The sequence below is a fragment of the Callithrix jacchus genome, chromosome 1, assembly GCF_049354715.1.
Source record: "Callithrix jacchus isolate 240 chromosome 1, calJac240_pri, whole genome shotgun sequence".
NCBI classification, from domain to species: Eukaryota; Metazoa; Chordata; class Mammalia; order Primates; family Cebidae; genus Callithrix; species Callithrix jacchus.
In genome coordinates, this window is record NC_133502.1 from 200437978 (window position 1) to 200451956 (window position 13979).

Below are 13979 nucleotides of genomic sequence, written 5' to 3' on the forward strand. Positions count from 1 at the left end.
CATGACTGTAAGAGGACAAAAACATCCAGTCACCTAACTTCTCCAAAGATATCTGTTTCCTCATCTGTTAAACAAGATAGTTAATACCCACCTCATCAGCATTAGAAGGTTTAAGACTGGGTGTGGGGGCTTATGCCTATAATCCCAGCACTTTGGGAGGCTGAGGTGGGAGGATTGTTTGAGGCCAAGAGTTCGAGACCAACCCGGGCAACATAATGAGACTTAGTCTCTCGAAACATAAAAATAAAAAACTAACTGGATTTGGTGGCACATGCCTGTAGTTCCAGCTACTCTGGAGGCTGGGATAGGAGGATAGTTTGAGCCTGGGAGGTGGAGGCTGCAGTAAGATGTGGTTGTGCATCTGCACTTCAGTCTCAAAACAAAACAAAACAAAACAGAAGGCTTAAATGAGATAATATAGACAATGCCAAGCACATAGTAGGTGCCCAAAAAATGTTAGTCAAAAGGAAGAAAGGTGACTCCCTATCAGCTGGAGTGTTACTAACTTTCACATTTCTTTCATCTTTTTCTTTTGCCTAAAGTGCTTAATGAGGAATGTTTGTTTACAAAGGACACATTCTTGTCTGAGCTAATATGTGTCCAACTGAAATTAAATTTAAAAGCCTGTTTAACAGGAGAAGCCTCAAGTCATGCATAAGTCATTTGCAAACATGCAAATTCAGAGTAATTTCTTGGCCTGGAGTCTCCTCTAGATTAAAAGAAAAACAACGACTAATTTAAGAGCAACTATTTGGTTTGGCAAAAGAGAGGAGCATCCATGGTTCTTATAACCAACAAGTCTAGGGGTAACTAAGGAGAAAACTGTCAATAGTTGGTGCTACAAAATAGACATTGGAATATCTAGGTCTGAGCCTTGCCTGGCCCAGACACTCTGAGTCACCTCAGATGAATCAGTGTTCCCTTCTTTTGCACGTCAGTCCTCCAGCAAGCATGTATTTGCAGAGCACTCATTGTTGAGATTAGCTGTTGTTTGGCATCCAGTGTTTGTTTCCTCTGTTTTCCTACCAATAGCAACTTGATCACTCCTTAGGGGACTGTCCCTCCCACTTCAGTATGTATGAAGTGAGGTTGACCCCTCACCCAGAGTTTAAGTGTCCAAAATTGTATTAGTCATCTAGTGCTGTGCAACAAATCATCCCAAAATGCAGTGGCTTAAACCAGTAATAATAATTTATTAGGCCAGATGCAGTGGTTCACGCCTATAATCCCAGAACTTTGGGAGGCCAAGGAGGGAGGGTTCTCTTGGGCCCAGGAGTTCAAGACCAGCCTGGGCAACATAGTGAGACCCCATCTCAATTTAAAAAAATAGTTTGTTATCCCGTATGGTGTCTGTGGGTTGGGAGCTCCAAAGCGGCTTGACTGAGTGGTTCTGGCTTAGGGTCTCTCAGGAAGATGCAATCAGATGTCAGCTAGGACTGAAGGCTTATTAGAGCTGAAGGATCAATCACTTCCAAGGTAATCATTTACTTACATGACTGCTGGGTTGGTACTGGCTATTGGCAAGGGGCCTGGGCTCCTCTCTACAGAGCTAGTTAAGTGTCCCCACAACATGGCCACTGGCATCTCTCAAAGAAAACAGTCTAAGAGATCAAAGCAGAAGAACCAATGTCTTTATGGCCTAGCTTTGGAAGTCACAAACTATCACTTCAGCTGCATTTCTACTAGTCACATAGGCCAGTCTTGATTCAGTGTGGGAGGGGTCTGACTATACAAGGGCATGAATATCAGAAGGCAAGATCACTGAGGGCCATCTTGGAAGCTGGCTACCCCATCAATCTAACATGAGCCTGGAGAAATGGCATATTCTAAACCTTCAGCCACAGTGATTGGCTCAAAAGTAGATACATGATGTTCAAATCTTTATTTTTTTACTTTTAAGAAACAGAGTCACCCAGGCGCGGTGGCTCACACCTGTAATCCCAGCACTTTGGGAGGCCAAGGCAGGCATATCACAAGGTCACGCGTTCGAGACCAGCCTGGGCAATATGGTGAAACCCCGTCTTTACTAAAAATACAAAGTGTAGCCAGGAGTGGTGGTGGGCACCTATAGTCCCAGCTACTCATGAGGCTGAGGCAGGAGAATGGCTTGAACCCAGGAGGCAGAGGTTATAGTGAGTTGAGACCATGTCACTGCACTCCAGCCTGGGCAACAGAGTGAGATTCTGTCTCAAAAAAAAAAAAAAGAGAGAGAGAGAGAGAGAGAGAGGGTCTATATTGCCCAGACCAGTCTCGAACTCCTGGTCTCAAGCAACCCTCGTGCGTCAGCCTCCCAGTGCTAGGATTACAGGCATGAGCCATCCTGCCCAGCCTGCCAAATCTGTCCGGTGATGCTCAATTCTGGCATCTTTATTTGAAATCAAAAGAAAGAGAAGCTCTCTTTCTGATGAGATTGCTAGCAGTAAGAATGAACTAAGCTATACTGGCTGGAGGCCACTACCTAGAACCTGAGAATGAAGCCAACTCAAGGAACAGAAGAGCCAAGAAAAGGAATGACAAGCAGAGAGAAAATGAAAGAGAGAGATGACATCATTTGAACCCTAGATCTGGGCAAATCTGAATTTAGGTGCCCTGACGCTTTTCTCCTGCTGGTCTCGCTTAAGCCCTTTTGTGTTGGGCTTCTGTTCTAACACAACTTTTAGATGCTCAGTCCTCCTCATGTTTAGCTGACCAGCCTTTTCTAAAGATTATGACTGGAACCCACTGGGGCAAGAGGGATGAGATTGCTAACTGTTCAAGCTCATGACCAGAAACAGTTGCTGGCATTTCAAGTTGCTAGATTAGGAATGAGGAGATATTAGCTTGTGGATAGACCAGGTATACCTTGGGTACCCACCAACTTGTATAGACCAGAGGTGTTCAGGAAAGGTACATGGTAAAGAGATAGGTCATGGATTGGTTGTGGAGTCTAATGACCTAGGTGTTAAGCTCATTTATATCCCTTAATTACTAGGCAAATTGGGACAAGTTGCTTAGCTTGTCTGTTTCCTTAGCTGTATAATGGTACTTGTTCAACCTACTATGGTCACTCAGCAGCAGACATTCATTGAGCACCTACTATGTGCCAGTTATCATCAGTAAAGCAATGACTCAGTTCCAGCCATCAAGGATTTTCAGTCTTGTCAGAAATAGGAATAAAACATAAATTATAGCATAGTTTAAGAAGTATTGTGATAGGCATATACATGATGTTTTGAGGTCCTAAGGGAAAAAGCTTTTCTTTTTTTTTTCTTTTGAGATGGAGTCTCACCCTGTCACCCAGGGTGGAGTGCAGTGGCATGATCTCAGCCCACTGCAACTTCCACCTCCCGGGTTCAAGCGATTCTCCTTCCTCAGCCTCTTGAGTAGTAGCAACTACAGGCATGCACCACGACACCCAGCTAACTTTTGTATTTTTTTGTGTGTTTTTTGTTATTTTCTTTTGTGTTTTTAATAAAGACAGGGTTTCACTATATTGGCCAGGCTGGTCTTGAACTCCTGACCTTGTGATCCACCAGCCTCAGCCTCCCAAAGGTGCTGGAATTACAGGCATGAGCCACTGCACCAGGGCTTTTTTTTTTTTTTTTGAGACAAGGTCTCACTCTGTTGCCCAGGCTGGAGTTCAGTGCTCACTGCAGCTTGGGACTCCTGGGCTCAAGTGATCCTTCCATCTCAGCCTCCCACCTGGTATTGCAGGTATGAGCCACCATACCTGGCTAGGAAAAGCATCTTATGTGGTAGGATATGCATGGACTCTCTGGAGAGGATGCTGTTTAATCTGAGTTTTCAAGAAATCTAGGAGCTGACAGGTTAGTAGAACATAACAAAGAAAGGAGCAAAGACACAGAGGTGTAAAAGAAGGTGGACCATTCAGGTAATTGCAAGTAAATATGCGTAGTTTGAATCTCAGAGTTAACGGACATTTTAAGGAGAGGCCAGATTATGGAAAGCTTCGTGGACCATGCTAAGGAGCTGATGGTGGAGAAGGCCCTAGAGTGTGAATGGAGCTGAGGAATTTCAGGAAGTTACTTTAGAAAGATAACTCTAGTATTCAATGGTAGGCTGTCTTGTGGGAAAAAGAAAGAAAGAGAAAGAAAGAAAGAAAGAAAGAAAGAAAGAAAGAAAGAAAGAAAGAAAGAAAGAAAGAAAGAAAGAGAAAGAGAGAGAAAGAGAGAAAGAAGAAAAAGAAAGAAAGAGAGAGAAAGAAAGAACAGAACAGAAAAGATAGCTCTAATAGCCATGGGAGTGGACAGGATAGATGATAGCGACAAAGGAGCTAGGTCTGGTGCAGTGGTTCACATCTGTAATCTCAACAGTTTGGGATGCCACGATGGGAGAATCACTTGAGCCCAGGAGTCTGAGATCAGCCTAGGCAACATAGAGAGATCCTCGCTCTTCAAAAAAATATAAAAAGTTAGGCGGGTATGGTGGCTCACACCTCTAGTGCCAGCTGGTTGGGAAGCTGAGGCAGGAGGATCACTTGAGCCCAGGAGGTTGAGGATCCATTGAGCCATGATGGTGCCACTGCATTCCAGCTGGATGACTGGCTGACAGAGCAAGACTCTGCAAAAAAAAAAAAAAAAAAAAAAGAATGAAGCTAGGCCTCTGTTGCAGTTATCCACTGCTGCATAATAAACTGCCCCAAATTTAGTGTCTTATAAAGATGTATTATGTCTCACGATTCTGTGAATTGGCTGAGCTAGGCTGAGTGGTTCTTCTGCTCTACTTAGTGTCAACTGGCATTATCATTTGATTGCATTGAGTTCCAGCTCATTTGAGGCTGGAACATCCCAGACAGCTTCATTTATATGTCTGGCATCTCAGTTGAAGTAGCTGGAATAGCTGGCACCTGGGTAGGGCTCTCTTGCCACATGGTCCCTCTCATCAATCAGTAGTCTAGTCCAGTAGTTCTCAAACAGGGGTGATTCTCTCCCACAGGGACATATGACCATGTCTGGAGACATTTCTGGTTGTCACAACTGGAGGAACTAGGAATTAGAGGCCAGGGATGCTGCTAAACTTCCTACAATGCACAGGACAGCCTCACCACAAAGAACTATCTGACCCAAAGTATTAATAGTGATGAGACTGAGAAATCTTGTATAGCTGGAGCTTCTGTGCGGTAAATAAATAAAATAAAACATATTTATTTTATTTTATTTATTTATTTTTTTTGAGTCTCAGTCTCACTCTGTCACCCAGTCTGGGGTGCAATGGCATGATCTTAACTCACTGAAACCTCCACCTCCCGGGTTCAAGCGGTTCTCCTGCCTCAGTATCCAGAGCAGCTGGAACTACAGGTGTGGGTAACACTCCACCATGGGCACCGAGGAAGTAGAACTGTCCAGACCCCAGGCACAATTAGTGCCTGAAGAATATCTTAGTTTATAGTGTTATTACTCAGCTATTTCCTTTATATAATCCTTTATATATAATCATATATTAGTTTATAGAATTAGTGCCTGAATATAACTTACTGCTTACATATATCTAGCTTATATAATCATACTTAATACTTATATCTAGCATACTTGGTTCTATATAATCTTTCTATATCATCATATAGGTATTGTAGTCGGAGCTGTACTGATGCATTTAATGCTGATTTATAGAATCCTTCATATAACCATATAGTAATTTGTAGTAGGAGGAATGCCTAGAGCAGTCACAGAACAGAAGCAGTACATGGGAAAACAGCCAGACCAGGACAAGAACCAAAGACCCAGGGGGTGGTGTCCCTGCCTGAAAGGGCATATGCTGTATGGCAGGCTTGGAGCAAGAGCCTCTCCTCCTGATAAAGGAGTTGTGGTACCTTGCATCCAGTTCCTGTGGAAAGTAGGCCTCAGGCCTGAGATCCTGGAAATAACCGAAGGAGAAGAACCCCTCTGGTGTGACCAGTCACGGTGACTGTATACCCTGTCAGTCTTTTCTCACTTCTGTGCTAGCTCAAATCATCCTCCCATAAATATCTTAAGAGAAGAGCACAAGTCTGTCAGCTCCCACTGCATTGGCTTACAGTATCCTTCTATTAGAAATCCTTTGAAGTCTCCAGCCCCCAGATAAGAAGTGTTGCACATGACACCTGTTGCACACAGCCCACCTCCTTGCCTCAGTGATCTAATGGGGGTGGACCCCTTTTCTGTACACGACCCTCTACTACCGCACACAGCACAACCACCTACTGCACACGGCCCACCTCTCTGCCCAGGTGACATAATGGCATGGCTTGTGACTCACGTGATTGTGTATGCCCTATTACTAAGCCTATAGATGATGACCTCACTTAGGACCCTGTCCCCTGCTTGTACCTAATAAATATAGATGTTTCTGGGCATTTGGGGCTCTCGCTGATCTCCACTCATAGGTTTCGTGGCCCCCTGAGTCCAGCTGCTCTTCACCAGTTCTTCAGTGTCCTGTCTCTACTTCTTGGATCCTGCACCTCAGCACAGCATAAGGGACACTCCAAGACCCTGTGGGGCCCAACAGCCCTACAACACGCACTTGCCACCACACCCAGCTAATTTTTGTATTTTAGTAGAGACAGGGTTTTACTATGTTGGCCATGCCTCGGCCTCCCAAAGTGCTGAGATTACAGGCATGAGCAGCTGTGCCTGACCTGTTTTTTGTTTTTGTTTTCGTTTTTTGAGACAGGGTCTCACTTTGTCACACAGGCTGGAGTGCAGTGGCACAAACATGACTCACTGAAGCCTAGACCTCCTGGGCTCAAGCAATTCTCCTGCCTCAGCCCCCAAGTAGCTGGGACTACAGGTGCATGCTACCATGCCCAACTAATTTTTGTAGTTTTTATAAATATGGAGTTTTGCCACATTGCCCGCACTGGTCTCAAACTCCGGGGCTCAAGCGATCTGCCTGCCTTGCCCAACCAAATTGTTGGGATTATAGGCAGGAGCCACTGACTATGCCTAGCCAAGAAGCTGCCATATTTCTTTCTTTTCTTTCTTTTTTTTTTTTTTTTTTGAGATGGAGTTTTACTCGTTGTCCAGGGTGGAGTGCAATGGCGCAATCTTGGCTCACCACAATCTCCACCTCCTGGGTTCAAGTGATTCTCCTGCCTTAGCATCCCAAGTAGCTGGGATTACAGGTATGTGACACCACGCCCATCTAATTTTGTATTTTTAGTAGAGTCGGGGGTTTCTCCATGTGGGTCAGGCTGGTCTTGAACTGCCAACCTCAGGTCATCCACCCGCCTTGGCCTCCCAAACTGCTGGTATTACACATGAGCCACCATGCCTGGCCGAAGCTGCCATATTGCTTTTTTCTTTGAGACGGAGTTTCGCTCCTACCCAGGCTGGAGTGCAATGGCGCAATCTCGGCTCACCGCAACCTCCGCCTCCTGGGTTCAGGCAATTCTTCTGCCTCAGCCTCCTGAGTAGCCGGGATTACAGGCACGCGCCACTGTGCCCAGCTAATTTTTTGTATTTTTAGTAGAGACGGGGTTTCACCATGTTGACCAGGATGGTCTCGATTTCTTGACTTCGTGATCCACCCGCCTCGGCCTCCCAAAGTGCTGGGATTACAGGCGTGAGCCACTGCGCCCGGCCCTCATATTGCTTTTTATGTATGTATGTATGTATGTATCTTTATAAGACCTCTCAGGGATGAATGAAGCTGCCATCTTTTTTAAGCCCTAGGCTCTGGAATGCCACTCACTTCCTCCACATTGTATCAGTCAAAGCAAGTTACAAGGCCAGCTCTGATTCAAGTGGACAGAAACTAGTTCTTCTCCCCCATCCATGGGCAACTACTAGTCTATTTTCTCTCTTATAGATCTTTGGTGACCATTTTAACAGGAAATCAACCAGAGCCAGCGAGACCATTGAATGAAAAAGATTCATGTGAGAAGTAATAGAAGTAAAACCCCAACTCCACTAAAAATACTATTATAAATAATAGTAATGGCTGTGAGCTCAAACATTGGCAAAGTGTCCTCATGAGAAAATGAAATAATGGCAGTTGAAATATCTTTGCAAAGTATTACATAAATATATTAATTTCATAATCCACACTGTCCTCAGCCAGGAACTGCTGTCCCCAGCAACTCTCTGTTAAGCCAGGCTTTCTTTCAATAGGCCTCCATTCCATATCCATTCAATCCCCTGGCCTCTGTCGAGTTCATCAAAGCTTCTGCTGACTCCAGAAGAATCTAGAGAATGAACACTGCAGTGAAAGTCTCAAATCATCCCCCAGGGCCCCTAATAACAAAACATCTGCTTGTCATTGTCTCCTCCCCTCTTGGTTTTAGTGAGAAAACAGAGTTAAGTGATGATAATGGTAAACAACTTAAAAACCAGGTCTCCTGGCTTCCAAGGAGAGAGCTTTAATTTGAAGGCGGCTAATTTCCATTCATTATAATTTACAAATAGTGGTTGTCTTGCCTCCTGTCACTGGTCTGTGAACAACAGTCAGAAAGATGGGAAAAAAAAAAGTCAGAGTTAACACATTTTAGAAATCAGAGATCAGAGAATCCCCAAATTGAAGAAAACTCTTACAGAACATGTAATTCAAACCTCTCATTCTATGGATAAAGAAACTGAGGCCCAAAGACGGAAGGAGGCCTTTCCAGAGTTACTCAGCGGTTGGAGGCATGGCAGAATGAACACCAAAACCAAAGTTTCCTTGCTGGATCTAGCCTAAATCCCTACCCAGGGAGATGAATGGGTGACTCTGTCTGCCCCCATGCAGCCTGGAGACTCTGCACTCAGACCACCCATCAAAGTGGCAGTTGGCATGTTTGGGTCTGTCTATAATCATCAGGGTGGGACAATAAAGCCACAGAACCAAGAGGTAGAAACAGTTCCTCAAGGGCTGGGACATGGTTTAAACTGCAGAGGAGGCTGGAGCAGCGAGCATTTTGCTTCACGTCAAGATTTAACATTTTTTTTTTATTTGGTGGCATCTTGTACTTTTGTTTTTTTTTTTTTGAGGCAGGGTCTTGCTCTGTTGCCCAGGCTGAAGTGCAGTGTCAGTGATCAAAGCTCACTGCAGCCTTGACTTCCTGGCTCAAGTGATCCTCTTGAATAGCTGGAATTACAGGTGCAAGCCACTGTGCCTAGCTAATTTAAAAAAATTGTTCATAGAGACGAGGTCTTGCAATGTTGCCCAAGCTGATTTCAGATTTCTGGACTCAAGTAATCCTCCCAGCTCAGCCTTCCAAAGTGTTGAGATTACAGGCATGAGTCATCATGCCCATCCACATCTTGTACTTTGCATGTAGGATCTGAAAGGAAGGAATTTCAAGATATCTTCAGCTACCCCAGTGATGGGAAAGATTGATACTTTGTGGTTTTGGCTATTAAATCTGGGGTTTAATCCAGTGGAATATCACCAGTTCTTTAGCTTTCCTTGAGGGAGCTTGAAAAGAAGTTATTGGAAGATTTGCCTTGACCATCATGAAAAGAGGGGAACACTACTTTCTCTTCTCGCTGGGTATCTACTCTCTGGGTTTGCACAGTCCCCAGATGATTTCAGTACGCAGCTGTGCCGACCTAATTTTTGAGTGCAATGTCCCCTTCACACCTCAGGGCACCAGCAGCATCCATGCTGCTTCCTCTGTCTGAAATAACCCCCTGCTCTCCTTGTCAAGGTAAAGCCTCCTCTTCATCTCATCTTTTCCCAGATTATAATCACCTCCCTGATATATACATTCCTAGCCAGCTCCCTTCACTTCCATTGTGTTTCACTGGTCACAACTTATCTTCTTGTATTTATTGTGTGGTTATTTATTTATTTATTTATTTATTTATTTATTTATTTTGAGATCGAGTCTTGCTATGTGGCCCAGGCTGGAGTACAGTGGCGAGATTTTGCCTCACTTCAACCTCTGCTTCTCAGGTTCAAGCGATTCTCCTGCCTCAGCTTCCTGAGTAGCTGGGACTACAGGCGTGTGCCACCACGCCTGGCTAATTTTTTGTATTTTTAGTAGAGACAGGGTTTCACTGTGTTAGCCTGGATGGTCTCGATCTCCTGAACTTGTGATCCATCCGCCTTGGCCTCCTAAAATGCTGGGGTTACAGGCATGAGCCACCGCGTGCAGCCTGTTGTGTGGTTATTTAATCAGTGATTGACTCCATTAGACTATGTGTTCTGACAAATTAGAGACCTCATCTGTTTTGTTCACTAATCTTACCCCCAGTGCTTAGCTTGATACCTGGCATCTTATAGTGTGCAATAAATATTTTCTGACTGAATGACTGAATCAAAGTGCCAGGATAATCTAGACCAATTCTTCCAATTCCAAGTAAAAAGCTGTGGCCTAGGCCAGGTGTGTTGCCAGGTGCCTGTAATCCCAGCTACTTGAGAGGCTGAAGCAGGAGAATTGCTTGAACCTGGGAGGTAGAGAGTGCAGTGAGCCAAGATGGCGCCACCGCATTCCAGCCTGTGCAACAAGAGAAAAAAAAAATCCATTTATGAGGGCACCGAATCCTATTCATAAGGGCAGCACCCTCCTGACTCAATTACGTCAGACAGGTTCCACCTTTTAATACTGTCACAGTGGCAACACCTAAATTTTGAAGGGGACGTATTCAAACTATAGCACATGCCCTGAACAGTTGTAGTTCCTCTCCTTAACAGAAGGCTCCCCATGAGGCAAGAACTCTAAACCCAAGTCCATGAAGGGGCTCCCAGGATCTACGTCTCCCTTGAATTGTACACACTTGTGTTTGGGGAACATTTTTCAGTAGAGAGGCTGAGAGGCTTCATCTGAGACTCAAAGAGGCAGCCTCAAAGTGCTAAGAGCAACTCACACCAGCATCCTGCTGAATCTCTTCTTCCCTTCTAGCTAGAAAAGCCATCTCAAGGCCCAAGAATCTCTAGTGATAGAAACTTGGCTTAGTGTGAGGCTATGAGGCAGGCAGTGGTTAGGGCAAAGTGACTAATACACGGAATCAGAGAGAAATACTTTTGCAGCTTCAGTTGGTTAGGGAAGTCAGGGAAAGCTTCCTGGAGTATGTGCCAATCAAGTTGGGCTGCAATGGACTGTGAAGATTTAAGAACCTGGAAGCTTCAAGAGGCTGGAGGGAAATAGAGTCCAGATTTCCTTCGGGCAACCTCAATGTCTTCACCAATGCCAATTCCCAAAAGGGGAATTGTTTAAATTGTCCAGTACTGGCGTCGTTTTCATCCAGAGATCATCCTGGATGTAGAGTTTCTTTTTCCTTTTCCCTTTATTTTATTTTTTTGAGTTGGGTTCCCAGTGTCACCCAGGCTGGAGTGCAGTAGTGTGACCATGGCTCACTGAAGCCTTGAACTCCTGGCCTCATGTGATCTTCTTGCCTCAGCCTACCAAGTAGCTAAGACTATAGGCACAGGTTTTATATATATATATGTGTGTGTGTGTGTATATATATATATTTTAGAGATGGGATCTTACTATGTTGCCCAGGCTGGTCTCGAACTCCTGGGCTCAAGTGATCCTCCTGTCTTGGCTTCTCAAAGTACTGGAATTACATTATAGGTGTCAGTTGCTATACCTGGCCCCTTCTCTCTTTATTTTTTATGATTTTATTTAATTTTTATTTTTATTTCACACACACACACACACACACACACACACACACATATATATTTTTTGAGACAGTCTCAGTCTGTTGCCCAGGCTGGAGTGCAATGGTGCGATCTTGGCTCACTGTAACTTCGGCCTCCTGGGTTCAAGCAATTCTCCTGCCTCAGCCTCTTGAATAGCTGGGATTACAGGTATGAGTCACCGCAACTGGCTATTTATTTGATGGAGATGGAGATGAAGTTTTGCCGTGTTGCCAAGGCTGGTCTTTAATTCCTGGGCTCAAGCAATTTGCCCAGCTGGTCCTTCAAAAGTGCTGGGATTACAGGTGTGAGCCACTGTGGCCAAACTATTTCATTTTTTTGAGACAGAGTCTTGCTCTGTCACCCAGGCTGGACTACAGTAGCATAATCACAGCTCACTGCAGCCTCAACTTTCCAGATTGAAATGCTCCTCAATGCTCAGCCTCCCAAATAGCTGGGAGTACAGCAGTGTGTCACCACACCTGGCTAATTTCGTATTTGTATTTTTTTTTTTTTTGAGACAGTGTCTCACTCTGTTGCCCAGGCTGGATTACAATGGCACAATCTTGGCTCACTGCAACCTCCACCTCCTTGGTTCAAGTGATTCTCCTGCCTTAGCTTCCTGAGTAGCTGGGATTACAGGTGTGCACCACCACACCTGGCTAAGTTTTGTATTTTTAGTAAAGACGTAGTTCCACCATGTTGGCCAGGCTGGTCTTAAACTCCGACCTTAGGTTGTCCTTCTGTATCAGCCTCCCAAAGTGCTGGGATTACAGGAGTGAGCCATCACACCTGGCCCTAATTTTTTGTATTTTTGTAGCGATGAGATTTCACTTTTTTGCCCAGGCTAGTCTCAAACTCGTGGACTCAAGTGACCCTCCTGCCTTGACCTCCCAAAGTGTTGGAATTATAGGCATGAGCCACTGTGCCCAGTCCTCTCACCCTTTAGAAGAAAACATAGACTGATTTTGTGATGCCAACCACTGTCTTCTCTGCTGAATTATTCATCTGCAAAATGAATTATTAATTTCCAATTTTGTACAACAAATGCCAGGCAAATAGATAGAAATGGAATTGGGACACTGGGCCTGGAGCCACATACCTCCCTAGGTTCTCCAAAGCACAGGCCACCAGGGCCAAGAAATTATGCAGGAATCCACAAGGGGCTCACCCTGGAATGCACTTGACAGAGGGTGAAGTTGGTACAAGATTATGGTGCCCCTAAAGGGTTTGGGCTCCATTACCCCTGGGCTCTCAGACCTCTCACTTTCCCGAGCCTGAGGTGTAGCCACCCCTGGCTGGCTCTGGCACAGGGATGTATTGCATATTTAGAGTGGGCTCAAGCAGCATTCTGTGGAGTGACTTGGGTTTGAATCTGAGCCTACCATCCAAGTGACCCTGGATTAACCAAGCAGGGTTTCTCAACGTCGGCTCTATTGACATTTCGGCCTGGATAATTTCTTGTTGTGGGAGACTGTTCCATGCATTGTAGGATATTGAACACCATTTCTGGCTTCTACTCACTAGGTGTCAGTACCACAGCTCCCTCCTTCCTTTTTCCCACCCCCTAGTTATGACAACCAACATATCTGTAGACATTATCAAGTGTCCCTGGTCCCCTGGGGGGGGCATAAAATTTCTCCTGCTTGAGAACTACTGGGCAAGTGCCATCACTTCTTCAAATCTTTTCCTTTCTCATCTATTCAATGAGGATCTAAATAGTAGTTACCAGCATGAGATGACAATCAAATGAGCTCATGGATTAAGCCTCAGCTTACTTGGAGTGTCTCCTACCCTGGGACTTTTCTTTTCTTCTCTTTTTGAGACAGCCTGGTAACATCTGTTACCCCGGCTGGAGAGCAGTGGCATGATCTTGGCTCACTGCAATCTCTGCCTCCTGGGTTCAAGCAATTCTGCTGCCCCAGCCTCCCAAGTAGCTGGGATTACAGGTATGCATCACCATGCCTGAATAATGTTTGTATTTTTAGTAGAGACAGGGTTTCACCATGTTGGCCAGGCTGGTCTCCAACTCCTGACCTCAGATGATCCACCCGCCTCAGCCTCCCAAAGTGCTGGGATTACAGGTGTGAGCCACCACGCCCAGCCTGGGACCTTTCCATTACATGAACTACTGGTTCTCTTTTAGGTGTAAGTTCAGGCTTAATTAGGTTTGCATTCAGCTTGCAGGTATCAAAATAACCACCATAAATGGACTTAAACAGTGAAGGGAAACGACTGGTTCATATAACTGGAGATCTAGAAGTAAGTTGAGCTTCAAGTTTGGCTGATCCAATAACTCACCTGTGTCCTCAGGGATCGGTTTTGTCTTTTTTCTCTGCCACATATAGTGAAGTGTTCTACTGAGACGTGTTCACCTTGGAGTCTTAGGATGCCCTCCAGCAGCAGTTGGCACCATGGGCTTCCTTCTTCCTTTCAGC